Raw genomic sequence first — 16,964 nt, forward strand, 5'->3', positions numbered from 1 at the left:
TGATTTCTGCTTAGACTGCTCTTAAGATTTTATACAACCATTCCTGCATAATGCAATTTAAAAATTATAAAGACTACATCTTGACCACCATGGGAACTAATAACCAAATATTAAACTAAAAATCACTAGGAAAATAAAAAGCTTTCATAACTTTAAGACAAAAAAGAAATTTACAACTGAAAATTATGAAATATTTAGAAATCACATATTAATATTTGGAAAAATTTTTCTTCTGCATGGCAATTTGGTGGTATTTATCAAAACGCTCTTAAAGTTAAAATGACATGGCCTATGCTAGCTGGCAATATTAAATAAACAAAACAAAAACTAACAATAAAAGCAACAGCGGGTATAAAGGATATAGTTCTGGGGCAGACTACTTGCCTTGTATCATCTATGAAGCGTAGGGTCCAATTCCCGGCATTGACAAAAAGCAAACAAACAAAAAGAACACTGAAAAACCAGAACACTGTTCTCTAATGGCATACAGAGGTCAAGCAAACTTCCTTTCTGAAAAATGCAACACAGTTTAGTACATATTTAAGGTTTTGTGAGCCATGGAGTCTGAAGGAAGCCATAAAATCTGACATGTTTAAAGCATACAATATTTTATCTGAATTAACAATTAAAATTTTAAGTTTTATGTCATCATCACTTGTCATTCCTTTGATCTTTGATTTGCTCGAGTGGGTGCCAGTAACGTCTCCATTCGTCCCTGTCACATGTTAGTGTAGCCCAATGGCGTCTGCTCGCTCCAGGAACAGGAAGAGCCTCAAACGTTTTGTTCAGGATTTTGACGAAGAAGTCTGACCATCTCGTAGGTGGGCGGCCACAAGGTCTTTTGATGTCCCGTGGAATCCAGTCAGTAACAGCTCTAATCCAGCGGTCATCTCTAAATCACATTACGTGTCCAACCCATCTGATTTTCGACACCTTGGCAAACGTGACAGCGTCCCTGATTCTTGATCTGTCGATGGAGGTCAGAACTCCGGATTCCTTCTCTCGTTTGAGTGAAACATGATACTCCAAGCACAGCTCTTTCGATTCCTCTTTGGGATACCCGGAAGAGCGTTCTCAATCTGTTTTCATAGAGCCCAGGTCTCTGAGACATACGTTAGTGCAGGAAGAACGGTGGAGTCGAAAAGATGTGCCTGGAGCCGGAAATCCTTTGTCCTCTTAGCCACTTCTTCAATGCTCTTGAAGGCGTTCCATGCTGCTCCCTTCCTCCTGTGCAGTTCTGGTGCCAAGTTGTTCCTCATGTTTAGTTCTCAACCCAGGTACACATAGCTGCTGCATTCCGAGATAGATGTTTGTTCCATTGAGAGCAAATGGAATGTCAGGGACTAGTTCGTTTTTCATGAACACTGTCTTGATGAGATTCAGCTGCAGTACGACCATTCCACACTCACGGTCAAAGTCGGCCAGCATTTGTGCCACCTGGCTAATGTTACTAGAACTATGTCATCAGTTAAGCGGAGGTAGTATAGTTGCCAACCATCTATCTTCACTCCCATTCCTTCCCATTCCAGTTGTCACATGACGTTCTCGAGGGTGGCACTTAAAAGTTTTGGTGAAATGGTATCACCCAGCCGAAACCCTCTCTTTACGTCAATGATCACTTCCTTGTAGAATGGTGAGATCCTCGTGGTGAATCCGTAATACAGCTCTCGGAGGATCCTGATGTACTGAGTTTGAACGCCCTGTTTTACTAGGGCTTCAATGACTGCTTCAATCTCAACAAAATTAAAAGCCTTCTTTAAATCAATGAATGTTAGAGAGGCTTCTTGAATTCTCGCAAAACTTCAATGAGCTTGGTCACTGTGTGGATATGGTCCATCGTGCTGAATCCTTTTCGGAACCCGGCTTGCTCGCATGGTTGTCTTTCATCTAGTGTTCTGCTTATTCTATTCAGGATGACTTGAGTGAACAACTTGTAGACAACGGACAATAGGCAGACTGGGCTTCTATTTCTTTTTGCACACTAAGGGAAACGCTGTAACTCAGAAGAGGGCACTAAGAGTCACTGTTATGTTCAAACTCCCCCAGAACAACTGAACAATTTACTTTCTAATAAGAAAGCCAGCATCTCAGGGCTGGAGCAATATAGCACAGAGGGTAGGGCGTTTGCCTTGCATGCAGCCAACTTGGGTTCGAATCCCAGCATCCCATATGGTCCCCTGAGCACCACCAGGAGTGATTCCTGAGTGAAGAGCCAGGAGTAACCCCTGAGCATCGCCGAGTGTGACCCAAAAAGCCAAAAAAAAAAAAAAAAAGCCAGCATCTGACATGTGTAACCCCGTCCCCTAATTCTTGCATTTTATTTATGTACTTCTAACTCTTAGTGTCATCCAGGAAGGTGATCCATGATGTAAAAATCTTGTTCCACCATCCATACCCCAATTACCTGAAGAGACATTGTCTGCAGCTTAGTAAGGTCAGCAAACTTTTTTTAAAAGGGCAAGGGCTTGCAATGATAGGAGAGGAGGCAAGCAGAGGAGACTGAATTCCAGTCTCGCCACTTAAGAACATGGTGCACCCGTGCACGTATTTCTTTACATTAATGAAGGTAAATTTGCTACTCTTAGGTAAGAAGGATAACCCTGCTTATACCTCAGGGGTTGAGGATGAGAAGCTAGATCTACAAAGCCAAGGCCATACACACATAGGGGACACTTATCAAAAAGGCAGGAGCTTTACAAATGTTACTGTACTATCTAGCATAAATCTTGAACTTAAAAGAAAATTTTTTTTCATCTCAGTTCTGGATTGTACCATAAATGTCATTATCTTCCTCTCTACAAAACCCGCCAGACCGCAATCACTGAAACCTATGGCTTTCCAGGGAACACGCAGGATTTCACTGTTCCTAGCATATTTAGGACCTGAACTAAGCAGGAACAAGACCCAGCAACAAAGCCCTCTATTTCTTCTTCTTCTTCTTTTTTTTTTTTTTAGCTTTAAACTATTTGTCAAGAAAACAGTTATGATTTAAAATTTTAACATATAGATACTGCATAGCAGAAGCAAGAAATCTTAACACGTAGTTCCTTTTCTAGAGAGAAACATCTGTGCAATATGCTAACAAATATATACTGCTCACTGAAGCGTTTCTGACCTTGCCAGCATCATTGGCAGACTGGAGTGAAGTCAAGGAACGAGCACGTGCCTTAACTTCAAAGAGTCCCAAAAGCAAGTCTAAGTGCTCACTCACTGTGAGAAATCTAAGTCTCAGTTTTTACACTAAAAAATAAGAACAATCACCACTCTCTTACTGATGGATTTAAGAGGATAACATGACATAAGGAATCAGAGCTAAATATATTACTGTATATATTATTGTTGTAAAAACACAACAAAGAATATAAAAGATAGGATGACAGACAATTCTTTCACATAAGTTAGCAAGATTCCTATTTTCCCTTGTTACAGAAAATCACTTCTATTTAAATTTCTATTTTCACTTCTAGCTGAAAATATGGATAGGACATAAAATGGTAGCTGTGCAGGTCCATGTTGAAAACAAAAAAGCAAAAAAAAAAATTAAAAGGAAACTCAAAGGTCAAGAGAAGAACTTCAAAGGTACACACTAGGGATCCAAAGTGATTCACCACAGTTTGGGCTTATATAATAACATGCAACATAAACTCATGCCTTGCCGGGAACTGAATTCAGTGTGCCAGTTCAGCTATCTCCCCCAATTCTTAATGATTAAAATGGGGCTATCAGAAAAACTTCCTTATTTTAAGAGAAATGAAATAAATCCCCCAAGTATCAAAAGCTGAGAAACAAGGGGAAAGGATGATTAAAAACTGTATTTACTTTAACATTTAGTGATATGAGAAGAGGAAGACATCCTAAGACTCAAGTTCTTGGCTGGAAATTCTTCAAATCCCTTCCTCTATACATATTTACTCTAAAATGAGCCAAGGTTTAAGTAAACTTTATTCTTTGAAGACACGGAGTGCACAGAGTAGCTTGGAAACTGCAAATTTACCAAAGGGTGTGTGCGTGGGGGGCAGCGAGGGACAAGTGCTCTGTGTCTCAGCTGCTCACCGAGCAGAGAAGCAGAGACCAGAACCGTCCTTGGCGCAGCAGCCGAGGCCAAGGACAGCACCGACGCATACAGGAGAGAGGGCAGAGGGAGAATACGCGGAGAAGGATTCACAAGGGAGGGGACCACTATCAATTAAAACACTCAGGGAAAAAATGGGTAGATCCTTAGAAAAAGTTCCAAGACTGACTCAAGAAGAAAGAAAAAAAAATCAATACCCCATAACCTCTAGCCACTCTGAATCATAATTAATCAGCTCGGCACAGAACAGAAACCTCTGAGACAAGTGTGGTAGGAAGAGCTCAAATCTGACAACAAGGATTTCTAATCATGGATGGCCAGAACAAGAAGTCACAGTCAAGAGAGGTGTGACAGCCAGCATAACAAGCAAGAAAATGCAATTTAAAAACACAACAAAGAATATAAAAGATAGGATGACAGACATTTCTTTCACATAAGTTAGCAACATTCCTATTTTCCCTTGTTACAGAAAATCACTTCTATTTGTTAAATTTAAATGAAAGGGAGAACAAGCAGGTAAGGATTCAAAAGGGAGGAGACCACTACCAATTAAAACACTCAGGAAAAAAATGGTTAGATCCTAAGATTCCAATGCACTCCAGAAGGATGGAATTCAACTCTTGGGGAGCTGCTGGTGGGGTGTGCTAGACGCTCGCCTTTGTGAGAACTCTAAGAACCTGAGCCCAACCTCCCCACAGCACCTCGGCTTCCCTCCATCTCACTGGTGCATTCAGTCTCGTCACCATAATGAAGACCAGAAGCCTTTGATCTACATCTTACTGATTCTAAGGTACTGAAAAGCACTGATTCTATGCTTTCTAGCACCTAAGAACAAGTAAATAAACTTTGGCTATTTCCTTCATCCTTTTAGGAACATAAAAGAAAAATAAATTCCTGAGCACAGAGCCAGGAGTAAGTCCAAAACACAGTTGGGTGTGGCCCCCAAACAAAAAGCAACAACAAAAAAAGTAAACCATTTGCAACAAGCATCAATGATATGAAACACCTAGGAAAATATCTAACAAAAGGATCTATAAATTTTTATACAAACAATAATAGATGCATAATCTGTAAGAACGATGAACGATAAACTACATTACATTAAAACCAAGAACTTTTAATTATTTTTTAATTAATGAATCATTGAGAAAGTACAGTTACAGATTTATATATTTTCGTGCTTGTGTTTCAGTCATACAATGCTCGAGTACCCATCCCTCCACCAGTGCCCATTCTCCTCCACTGATGATCCCTGTATCCGCCCCCTCCCCACTTCATCCCCCCTACCCACCTCTGTGGCAGGGCATTCCCTTTTGTTCTTTCTCTCTCATTTGGGATGTTGTGGTTTGCAATAGAGGTATTGAGTGGCCACAGTGTTCAATCTATAGTCTAGTTTCAGCACACATCTCCCATTCCAAGCAGGTCATTCAACCACACTTTACTTGGTGTTCCCTTCTCTATCTCAGCTGTCTTTTCCCCCAGCATGTGAGGCCAGCTTCCAAGCAATGGAGCAAAACTCCTGGTACTTATTTCTACTATTCTTGGGTGCTAGTCTCCCATTCTGTTATTTTATATTCCACAGATGAGTGCAATCTATGTCTGTCTCTCTCTTTCTGACTCATTTCACTTAGCATGATGCTTTCCATGTTGATCCACTTATATGCACAGGTCATGACTTCATCTTTTCTAACAGCTGCATAGTATTCCATTGTGTAGATGTACCAAAGTTTCTATAACCAGTCATATCTTCTCAGGCACTAGTTTTTTCCCAGATTCTGGCTATCGTAAACAGTGCTGCGATAAACATACAAGTGCAGATGTCATTTCTACTATACATTTTTGCCTCTCCGGGATATATTCCCAGAAGTGGTACTGATGGGTCAAATGGGAGCTCAATTTCTAATTTTAAAAGGGATGAACCAAAATAAATAAATAAAATAAATAAAAATAGAAGGGCTGAACAAGTCGGCATTCCCTCCAGCAGTGTAGGAGGGTCCCTTTCTTCCTACATCTACGCCAACAGCGATTGCTTTTGTTCTTTTGGATGTGTGTCCATCTCTGTGGTGTGAGGTGGTATCTCATAGTTGTTTTAATCTGCATTTCCCTGATGATTAGTGATGAAGAGCATATTTTCATGTGCCTTTTGGCCATTCGTATTTCTTCCTTGAGAAAGTTTCTGTTCATTTCTTCACCCCATTTTTTGATGGTCTTGGATTTTTCTTCTTGTAGAGTTCAACCAGTGCCTTATATACCCTTGATATCAATCCCTTATCGGATGGGTATTGGGTGAATATCCTTTCCCATTCTGTAGACTGTCTTTGTATTCTGGTCACTGTATCTTTTGTGGTGCAGAAGCTTCTTAGTTTAATACAGTCCCATTTGTTTATCTCTGCTTCCACTTGGTTGGTCAGTTGCATGTCATCTTTGAAGATACCTTTAGCTTCAATATCGTGGAGGGTTTTCCAGACCTTGTCTTCGATGTACCTTGTAGATTGCGGTCTGATGTTGAGGTCTCTAATCCATTTTGATCTGACTTTGGTGCATGGTGTTAGGTTGAGGTCTAAGCCTATTCTTTTGCATGTGGTTGTCCAATTATGCCAGCACCATGTGTTAAAAAGGCTTTCCTTTCTCCACTTCACATTTCTTGCTCTCTTATCAAAGATTAGATGACCATACATTTGGGGTTGTGTGTAGGGTTATTCCACCCTGTTCCATTGGTCTGCGGCTCTGCCTTTGATCCAGTACCATGCTGTTTTGTTACCACTTTGTAGTAGAGTTTAAGGTTGGGAAAGGTGATGCCTCCCATTGTCTTTTTCCAAGAATTGTGGGCATTTGTGGTTCTGTATGAATTTCAGGATTGCTTGATCCATTTCTTTGAAGAATTTCATGGGTATCCTTATAGGGATCGCATTGAATTTTGTAACGCTTTGGGGAGTATCACCATTTTGACAATGTTGACTCTCCCAATCCATGAGCAGGTGATATGTTTCAATTTCCTCATGTCCTATTTCGTGGAGTAGTGTTTTATACTTTTTTTGTAGAGGTCCTTTATATCCTTATTTAAGCTGATTCCGAGATATTTGATTTTCTGGGGCATTACTGTGAATGGGATTGCTTTTTTTCATGTAGATTTCCTCTGTCTAATTATTTGTGTATAAGAAGGCCAAGGACTTCTGGGTACTGATTTTATAGCCTGCGACTTTACTGTACAAGTCTATTGTTTCTAAGAGTTTCTTGGTAGAGGCTTTAGGATTCTCTAGATATAGTATCATTATCATCTGCAAGTAGTGAGAGTTTGATTTCTTCCTTTCCTATCTGGATGCCCTTAATGTCTTTTTCTTGCCTAACAGCTATTGCAAGTACTTCCAGTACTATATTGAACAGAAGTGGTGAGAGTGGGCATCCTTGTCTTGTCCCTGATCTTAGATGAAAGGCCCTTAGTTTTTCCCCATTGAGGATAATGCTTGCCATGGGTTTGTGGTAGATAGCTTTGACTATCTTAAGGAAATTTCCTTCAAAACTCATTTGGCGAGAGTTTTCATCATAAACAGGTATTGGATCTTGTCAAATGCTTTCTCTGCATCTACTGATATGATCATATGGTTTTTATCTTTACTTTTGTTGATATGATGAATTATGCTGATTGATTTCTGAATGTTAAACCATCCTTGCACCCCCAGAATAAATCCCACTTGGTCGTGGTGTATGATCTTTTTTTGTGAGTTGTTTGATTCTATTTGCTAATATTTTGTTGAGGATCTTTGCATCGGTGTTCATCAGGGATATTGGTCTACAGTTTTCTTTGTTTGCTTTTGGTATTAGGGAGATATGTGCCTCATAGAAACTGTTTGGGAGAGTTCCTGTTTCTTCAATTTCCTGGAAAAGCTTGAGAAGAACTGGCAAAGGGTTCTCTTTAAATGTTTGGAAGCTGTGTTAAGGGGAAGAACTGCAAGCATTCCTCAGGAAGGAAGAAAGGGCCTACACAGCTCAAGAAAAGGACCAGCAAAAGGAACCCAAACCAGAAAGAAGTAAAGAAATAATAAAATGTAGAGCAGAAATTAATGACATGGAAACCCAAAAAACAATCCAAAAGGTCAATGAAACCAAAAGCTGGTTCTTTGAGAATATAAACAAGATTGATAAATCACTAGCAAGACTCACAGAGAGAGAGAGAGAGAGAGAGAGAGAGAGAGAGAGAGAGAGAGAGAGAGAGAGAGAGAGAGAGAGAGAGAGAGAGAATAAACCCTAATAAACCGAATCAGAAATCAAAAGGGGGACATCACAACAGAACCAATGAAATTCAAAAGATCATCAGAGACTACTTTGAAAGTCTGTATGCCACAAAACAAGAGAACCTAAAAGAAATGGATAAATTCCTGGATTCCTACAATCTCCCAAGACTGAACCAAGAAGACTTGGAATACCTGAATAGACCCATTACTATCAAGGAAATTGAAACTGTAATCAAAAGTCTTCCCAAAAACAAAAGCCCAGATCCAGATGGATTAACTGAGAACTTCTTGACTGAGAAAGAAGAAAAGTGTCTGCCTGCCAGAGAGCCAGGCTGGGGCGGGAGCGGGGTAGGATGGGGGTGATGGTGGCAGGAGGGAAACTGGGACATTGGTGGTAGCAAATGTACACTGGGGAAGGGACGGGTGTTGGAACATTGTATGAGTGAAACCCAACAGTTAGCAGTTTTGTAACTGTGCATCTAATCATAATTCAATTAAAATTGAATTCAATTCTATTCAATTGAATTCTCAATAAAGAACACAAGGAACACCATCTCAACACCAAAAACTATTAAAAACCAAAACACAGAGATGTGACCCCGGGGGCTGCACGCGTGTGCGGCTCCTCCACAGCTGCACGAGCGTGAATCCAGACCCAGCTGAACCAACTTCAACATGGACTGCTCCTTGCAGATTGTCTCCAGCCAGAGAACTAAGCCGCAACCCCATGCCCGCCTGGGAGGGGAAAGGTATTTCACTCTCTCGTCTGTCCCCTCCCGGGGATGAAGGGAGTGGGGACGCCATATTATGATGACCACAGATGGGGTTTACAAGCTTGCAATGATCGAATTGCTACTGCGCAGTAGCGGCCACGCGACCTCATTTCTCTTCACAACAGGTCTGACTCTAGTGGGGTGCTCCTAATAATAATGGTGAGGTTTGTGTTGAAATACTGAATGTAACCAAAGTAAATAGAAAGTAAAGTGAAATTTATCAGTTACAAGGCGGGAGGGGGGGGACGGGAGGTGTACGGTGGTGTGGTTTTTTTTTTTTGTCTTCGGTGGTGGTATATATGGGCACTGGTGAAGGGATTGTTGTTTCAGCATTGTATGACTAAGACTTAAGCCTGAAAGCATTGTAATTTTCCACATGGTGATTCAATAAAATAAAATTTAAAAAAAAAAAGACCAAAACACAAAAACTTCCTAAAAATCATTCAGGAGGGCCGGAGAGATGGTTCAACGGACTGGCACGTATGCAGGAGGCCCAGGCTGAGTCCCCGCCAAGGCCTGGGCTGCCACACCCCTGGCAGCGCCCTACCTAATACTCAGTACCAAGACCCTGCACTTGTTGTGTGTCAGTCACCACAGGCCAACGAGAGCGAAAAGCAAAGCAGGAGCAGTGTGTTACCAGCAGCTCAGGTCCCAGTGGCAGCCAAGAAGCCATCTCACGCTAGACCACGCTCAGCCTGCAGCTCCCCTCCCGTTACTGGAACCTACCAGGCTTTAAGATGACTTGTTTTTCTGCCAAGGCTTTTTTCTCTGTTAAACTCTAAACAGTTTCAAAGAGTTACATAGTGACAATGTCTTTTGTCATTTTGAGAGAAAGCCGCAAACATCTGGCACAGCAGAGCCAGATAAATGTTTCACTAAAGGGGAACATAAGCCATTCCGTTAGGTACTGTAGGCTGGTTCCAATGTGGTGGAATGAAACTCCATGACGGTTATTTCAGCAATTTAAACGACAATGTTTGGGAGATACCGTTCCTTGGCACGGCCTTCTGGAACAACGCCTGTCTTCTAAGATGCTGCTCTGTATGCAAGAATCTGTTTGGGGGTTGGTTCTGCATGTCCCTATCAATATTGGACAATCTGAAGAGACTTTTACTTAAGTGTGTAAGTAGAGTAAATTTATGAATTATGATTCATATGAATTCATTATGATTCATATGATTCATAATAATTCATATGAATTATGAATTTATGACTTATGAATGCCATTTAACTAACATAGTTCCTTCAGATGAAATGAAGCTAATGGCGAAACATTTGATTTTTAAGAGTTTTACATATATGCAGAATTCACAAGAACTTAAGGCAAGATGTTTGTTTTGAAAACTAGGATCTGCTCCTGTCTACATGCTATGTTTAATATGAATTGTAGCACTGTCGTCCCACTGCTCATAGATTTGCTCGAGTGGGCACCAGTAACATCTTTACTGTGAGACTTGTTGTTACTGTTTTTGGCATGTTGAATACGCCTCGGGTGGCTTGCCAGGCTCTGCCGTGCAGGCAGGATACTCTCGGTAGCCTGCCAGGCTCTCCAAGAGGGAGGACTCGAACCTGGCTTGGCCGCGTGCAAGTTTAATACAAATTACCAATTTCATTCCATTTTGCCATCACTTATTAAGAGATTATTTTCTAAAACCAACCATACTTAACTCATGTATGAGAAGCAGGAAGCACACTAGTCCATACATTCTACAGACTTTCCAAGTCACTAATATGTCTAAAAAAATCTATCTCAGGGGCTGGAGCGATAGCACAGCGGGTAGGGCGTTTGCCTTGCATGCGCCCGACCCGGGTTCGATCCCCGGCATCCCATATGGTCCCCCAAGCACAACCAGGAGTAATTCCTGAGTGCAGAGCCAGGAGTAACCCCTGAGCATTGCTGGGTGTGACCCCAAAAAAAAACCCAAAAAACCTCTCAATTAGGCTACTGCCTCACTAAACTTCAGATTCACTTGACTTAAAAACTAACTTAAGAGAGACGCAGCAGTGTATCCTGGAAGAGAGCAGCTCACCAGAGAATCTCTCTGGACCCCGAGCCCAGCTGATTCCACTGGGGCTCCTCAGATGGATGAGGTGTCTCCTCTCCACCTGCTCCAGATGAATCCCCGGTGGCCACAAACTTTCAGGAGAAAAACCTAGATACACGGAAACAGAGTCTGAAGACACCGGGCCACATGGCAGTGGCAGAGGTGCCACCAACCTTGATCCAGAGACTCATAAGGAATCTCAAAATGGATTAGCTTCCTACAGAAATGTCTCTGGACCCCAATCATTTACGTATTTAGAATTCCAGGACCTCTTATGATATTCATAATAAGCAATAGAAAATAAATTATCTAGAATCTGCCTCTGGCAGGCAGGCTTGAACGGTGGTGGGAAAATTTGAAATAATGGTGGTGGGGGTGGGAAGGTGTAATGGTGGAGGGATTACTGTTGAAATATTGAGTGTAATCAATTAATGTGAATAACCTTGTGAAAATAAAATTTAAAAAAATTAACTTAAGGAGAGCAATACACCATAGATAAGCCTCCAGACTCCGCTCCAGGATGTTTCATTCAAGGAGTGAACCCAGAGAGGGGGTCGGGTGAGGCCCCTCCCAGCCCCAGCAGCTGAAAATCCCCAGAACTCAACCGCCACCAGACTCACGGCCACTCTCCACACACTCAAGACAGGCCTCACCCAGGAGTGAATCTATTCCTGGACATCTCATACTGTACAGCACCAATATATCAAGAGTAGCGCATCACGTTTGATCAGGTAGGCAACCAATCTTAGGGGAAAATATATTTATACAGATATAGATATAAGCACACAAGGCTCAACCTTTAACAACATGTTACTAATCTCTTATAGAAGGGCTTCATGGCTCCAGGGTGAAATACAACAACCTTCACACACTTTCCTTCACATACACCTTTTTTGGATCATTTTTAGCAGATTATTCCTAACGAGCAATAAAAAAATGAATTATTTCGGGGACAGGGTTTGGGATGGAAATATTTGAAATATGGTGGTGGGAAGGTAGTTAAGATTGGTGCTCGAATATTAAATGTAATCAAATATTGTGAACAACTTTATAAAAATAAGATTTAAAAATTAACAAGGGCTGGGGAGCTAGCACAGGAGGTAAGGCACTCATACAGCAAGCAGCCCCTTCCAGCCACGCATGGTCCAATGCCAGCACCGTACGTGGTCCCTGAACATCACCAGGGGTCACTCCTGAGCACAGAGCCAGGACTAGCCTTGAGCAGCTGCTGGGCAGAACCCTAACACCCAACATATATAAATACACAAGGTACCACAAACATAACTTGCATTCTCCCCAATTAGATTGTCAGTACCATGTTTCTATGAAAAACTTTGAAAAATCTTAGCCCAACAACATCATCATATTTATGTTACTACTTAGAGCTCTTTGGACTGGAGCGATAACACAGTGGGTTGGGCGTTTGCCTTACACGTGGCCGACCTGGTTTCGATTCCTCCACCCCTCTTGGAAAGCCTGGCAAGCTACCAAGAGTATCCCGCTCGCACGGCAGAGCCTGGCAAGCTCCCCATGGTGTATTCGATATGCCAAAAACAGTAACAACAAGTCTCACAATGGAGACGTTACTGGTGCCTGCTCGAGCAAACGGATGAACAGGACAGTGCTGTAGACAATGCTACAGTGTTACTTAGAGCTCTGTCTAAGGGAGATGGTGAGCTGGGTTCAGGAGAGTGCGAGGGGTTCACGCGGCATCTCGCTATCTTGGATATAACTGGTGCAACATGCCGGGCAAGGGAACTCTGTGTGTGACCCCTGCTGGACATCGCTGGCTGTTTTTTGTAAGATTCAGATGGAGTGGCGTCGGCAGGGCACAGAGGGACTGCAGCTGGGCAGAGTCACAGCGCCATCGGACATGGAACCGTGGTGGTAGTGCGCACAGTGGCACATCCACTACAGGGTGTTGCCGGCCGGCCACCGGGTGACCTGGGACTCGGTGTGGGTGTTCAACCTGGCACAGACCCTCCGCACTAGGGTCCTGCTCTGCCAGCTGCTCAACAGCCTCGGGGCACCCTCCATCAATCTCAAGGAGATCAACCTGTGGCCACAGATGTTCCAGGTGCTGCCCAGAGATGCAGGCAGGTGCATGTTTGTCAGTGTGCAAATCATTACTACATGCCAGTTGACCAAAAGCTTAACTTTCGGAAGATTGCAAACCCCCATAAGGACGATTAGAGGCCACCCCAAAAGCCTCCATCCCTCTCAGATAGCCCAGCAAGCTACCGAGGATATCCTGCCTGCACCGAAGAGCCTGGCAAGCTAACCATGATGTATCTGATATGCCAAAAACAGTAACAGTAACAATAACGTGCTCTTCGTGTTATGGACCGAGCAGATGCCATTGGGCTGCACTGGCACGCAACAGGGATGAGTGAAGACGTCACTGGTACCAGCTCCAGCAATCGATAAACAATTGGATGATAGTAATAGTGATAGTTACTTAAAGCTCGACTGTTTCTTTCAGAATGGCTCTCAAATTTACCTTCTGTCTACATTTCCACTGCCAGATTTCTACTGCCTCATCCCTAGATTTCTATACCACCTCACTCTCTTTCTTCCCAGAGTTCTGCCATAGCCAGACTCCTTTCACTGACTGCAGACTTACTTAGGTCCCATATTACTCAAACTTGATTCTCCTCCCCTGAAACATCTCCACGACTCTGATCTCTGCCACTCAGTACTTTTATTTTCAAGGTCTAGGTCAGGTGCTAATTTCCCTAAAGGGGTTTACTTCTAACACCACAATTTTGTTCTCTTCTATTTTAGACAGGTCAACTTTATCTCTACAAATGTCCTATAAAACTTGTTCTGTAAAAGACAAGTGATTTTTTTAGGGGGGAGGTGAGCGAAGGGTAGGAAGACAAAAGGATGGGGTTAATTTGTGATACTGCTGTTTTGTAATCCAAACACTGAAGGAAGAGTTAAAATTTTATCTATATTTTTGAAAAATATAGCCGAAGACCACCAGAACCTAGCCATAGCCATGCTCAAGGCCCCTCTCCACACGTTCAGACAAGCTTCAGGCATGAAGGTACCAGCAGAGGAACCCAGGTGTGCGTAATCCCATCTACGGCCAACATCCAGAGACTTAAAAGCAAGCTCTCAGAAGAGCTCGGCTGCTTCCTGGCTGTGCAATATCCTACAACCTACTTTTCCATCTGGGAGAAACTAGCAAGCTACTGAGAGCTTCCTGCCCACATGGGACAGCCTTGCAAGCTTCCCATGGTGTATCTATATGCCAAAGCCAGTAACTAGCTGAATCTCATTCCCCTGACCCTGAAAGAGCCTCCAATGCGGCATCGTTGGGAAGGCCGAGTGGAGATTGGCTTCTAAAAATCTCAGGGATAGGACAAATGCAGAGGTTACTGAGACTGCTCGAGCTACTTGACAATCAATGGGATTTCGTGATTCGTGATTTTTAAGAAAAAGGTAAAATGGCAATGTCAGTCAAAGCACTCTCTTTTAAATACTGGTGCTTCAATCTTGGTTCAAGTAACTGAGTAAACAACCAGGTGGTGTGCAAGTGAGTTAATGACAGATGAACCACCATCTCAATCACCATCAAACCGACCTAATTATCAGCTTCAGTGAGATGGGATCTATGATATTCTATTTAAACTAGTGGACATGAATTCTCCTCAATTACCTAAAAGTTTGGTTAGAGAATTTTCATTCTACTGAAAAGACATTCACTTAAATATGATGTCCAGTGGACTAAAAAATAAATCCAGAACTTTCTAGGCATCTGTCATTGTATGGCATCCAATGCTAATTAAATTAACTTCCATCCTTATCAGATGGAAGGAAGTCAGATGACAGGAATAAGAGTCTTTCTTGGGGCTGGAGTGATAGTACAGCAGGTAGGGCTTTTGCCTTGCACGCAGCCGACCCAGGTTCAATTCCCAGCATTCCATATGGTCCCGTGAGCACCGCCAGGAGTAACCCCTGTGCATCACTGGGTGTGACCCAAAAAAAGCTTTAAAAAAAAAAAAAAGTCTTTCTTTACTCTACCTTCTTTCCTTCAATGCTAGAAAAACTGCACAAAACCAAAACCACCAGGAAAAGTTTTAATTTTTCTCATTGTCTAGTTAGAATCAAAATCTCCTGATTTTGAACACATATGGATTCTCCTACATTTTAATCTTAAAAAATTGTATTCTCCTGTCTTAATCAAAACAAAATCTAGAGTTTTCAGGGCTGGAGGGATAGCACAGTGGGTGGGGCATTTGCCTTGCACTCAGCCGACCCGGGTTCAAATCCCAGCATCCCATATGGTCCCCTGAGCACTGTCAGGGGTTAATTCCTGAGTGCAGAGCCAGGAGTAACCCCTGTGCATCACCGGGGTGACCCAAAAAGAAAAAAAAAATCTAGAGTTTTCTTGTGAAAAGATACTCTATTTGCTCCCTGTACCTGTTATCTGTTATCAAGATTTGACAACATAATGATGCTTTTCTTAACTAAACATTTTTTCTTGTTTACACTTTAGAAACTGTGACTGGGAGAGGGGCAGTCACATCTTAAAAAATACAGCTCCCTGTAGGTGACCCCTTTCATCTTCTGTGTGCATGGACATTTATCTTTAAAAAGGTATATAATTATGCTGGACTGTACTCATATTTGCAGTATCGAAACTTCAATTAAGCCACCAGTTGTGCTGAGACTACAAAAACCTAGCAAAAAACCAGGAACCTGTTTGTTGACAAATGAATAAACTATTTTCTGATTACTCTTATATGATATTCCTGTAAAATCCATAGGAACCACATGGAATCAGAGGCCTAGGAAAAGAGAACTAGAAATGAGTGTTTATTGCATACAAATTTCAGCTAAAAAGATTTTTTTAAAAATCTGATGCAAATAGTAGTTAATGACTACCTGCAAAGTGAATGTACTTTTAATGCCACAGAACTATACAATTAAAAATGATTAAAACGGGGTCAGAGTGACAGTACAGCAGGGAGGGCACTTGCCTTGCATGCAGCCAGCCAGGGCCCAATCCCCAGAATCCCATATGGTCCCCTGAGCACCACCAGGAGAGTAATTCCTGAGTGCAGAGTCAGGAGTAACTCCTGAGCATCACTGGGTGTGACCCCAAAACCCAATGAATAAATAAAAGACCTAATGTTTATTAAAAAATGATTAAAATGATAAATTGTGGGCCAGAGAGAGTACCCATGAAAATTGGAAACATGGCCGGCCTGGGTTTGCTCCCCAGCACCACACATGGTGCCCTGAGCCAAGAGCAGGAGTGCCCCCAAGACAGAGCCAGGAATAAGTCTTGTAACCAAACCTCTGTCCACCAAAATAGTAAACTATATGCATATTTACCACCACCACCACCACCACCTCAAGCCACGCCCCCACCCTCCACATACACACACAATCTTTTAAAGGTCTTTAAAAGGTTTGGTCAATCAATTTTAAAATAGAATTGGAGAAGAGAAGTGATGACCTCTATTATTGGCAATGCCCACTTATATCCATAAAATGGAGGAAAAGATGGGGGAGAAAGAGACAAAAACACCAATGTCTACACAGCAATTACCTGTGTTCTCAAAAGCATGTAAGTTACCAGTTTGTATCTCCGAAGTTTTCGATCTAGTCTTCCCAAGTGTCTTAAATCCATGCATTCTACACTTTGTAACTTTGTATAAAGACCTGGAGATGGAAAGACAAAAAACATAATTGTGTCTCTGAGAAGTCCACAATCCCATGAAGACAGCAAACAAATTATGACACAATTTAGACAAGAATTGGAAGTACTGTGAGAACACCAACCATGCAGGCAGTGACTATATACTTCCAGCCTGAACATCTGCAGTAG

At 42.2% G+C, this 16,964-nt stretch overlaps 1 protein-coding gene across 4 annotated transcripts in view; it reads right to left on the minus strand.

The window, feature by feature from the left end:
* Positions 1 to 16,964, minus strand: part of SOCS5 (suppressor of cytokine signaling 5) — a 49,554-nt gene that overhangs the window by 9,773 nt on the left and 22,817 nt on the right. For 2 of the 4 annotated variants that reach the window (XM_055121417.1, XM_055121416.1), the window contains exon 2: positions 16,686 to 16,798. The exons of the other annotated variants lie outside the window; for them this stretch is intronic. The gene's annotated coding sequence lies outside the window, so the exon portion shown is untranslated. The remainder of the gene's footprint in view (positions 1 to 16,685; positions 16,799 to 16,964) is intronic. 4 annotated transcript variants of the gene reach the window in all.

This window comes from Sorex araneus, chromosome X, assembly GCF_027595985.1.
Source record: "Sorex araneus isolate mSorAra2 chromosome X, mSorAra2.pri, whole genome shotgun sequence".
Taxonomy (NCBI): domain Eukaryota; kingdom Metazoa; phylum Chordata; class Mammalia; order Eulipotyphla; family Soricidae; genus Sorex; species Sorex araneus.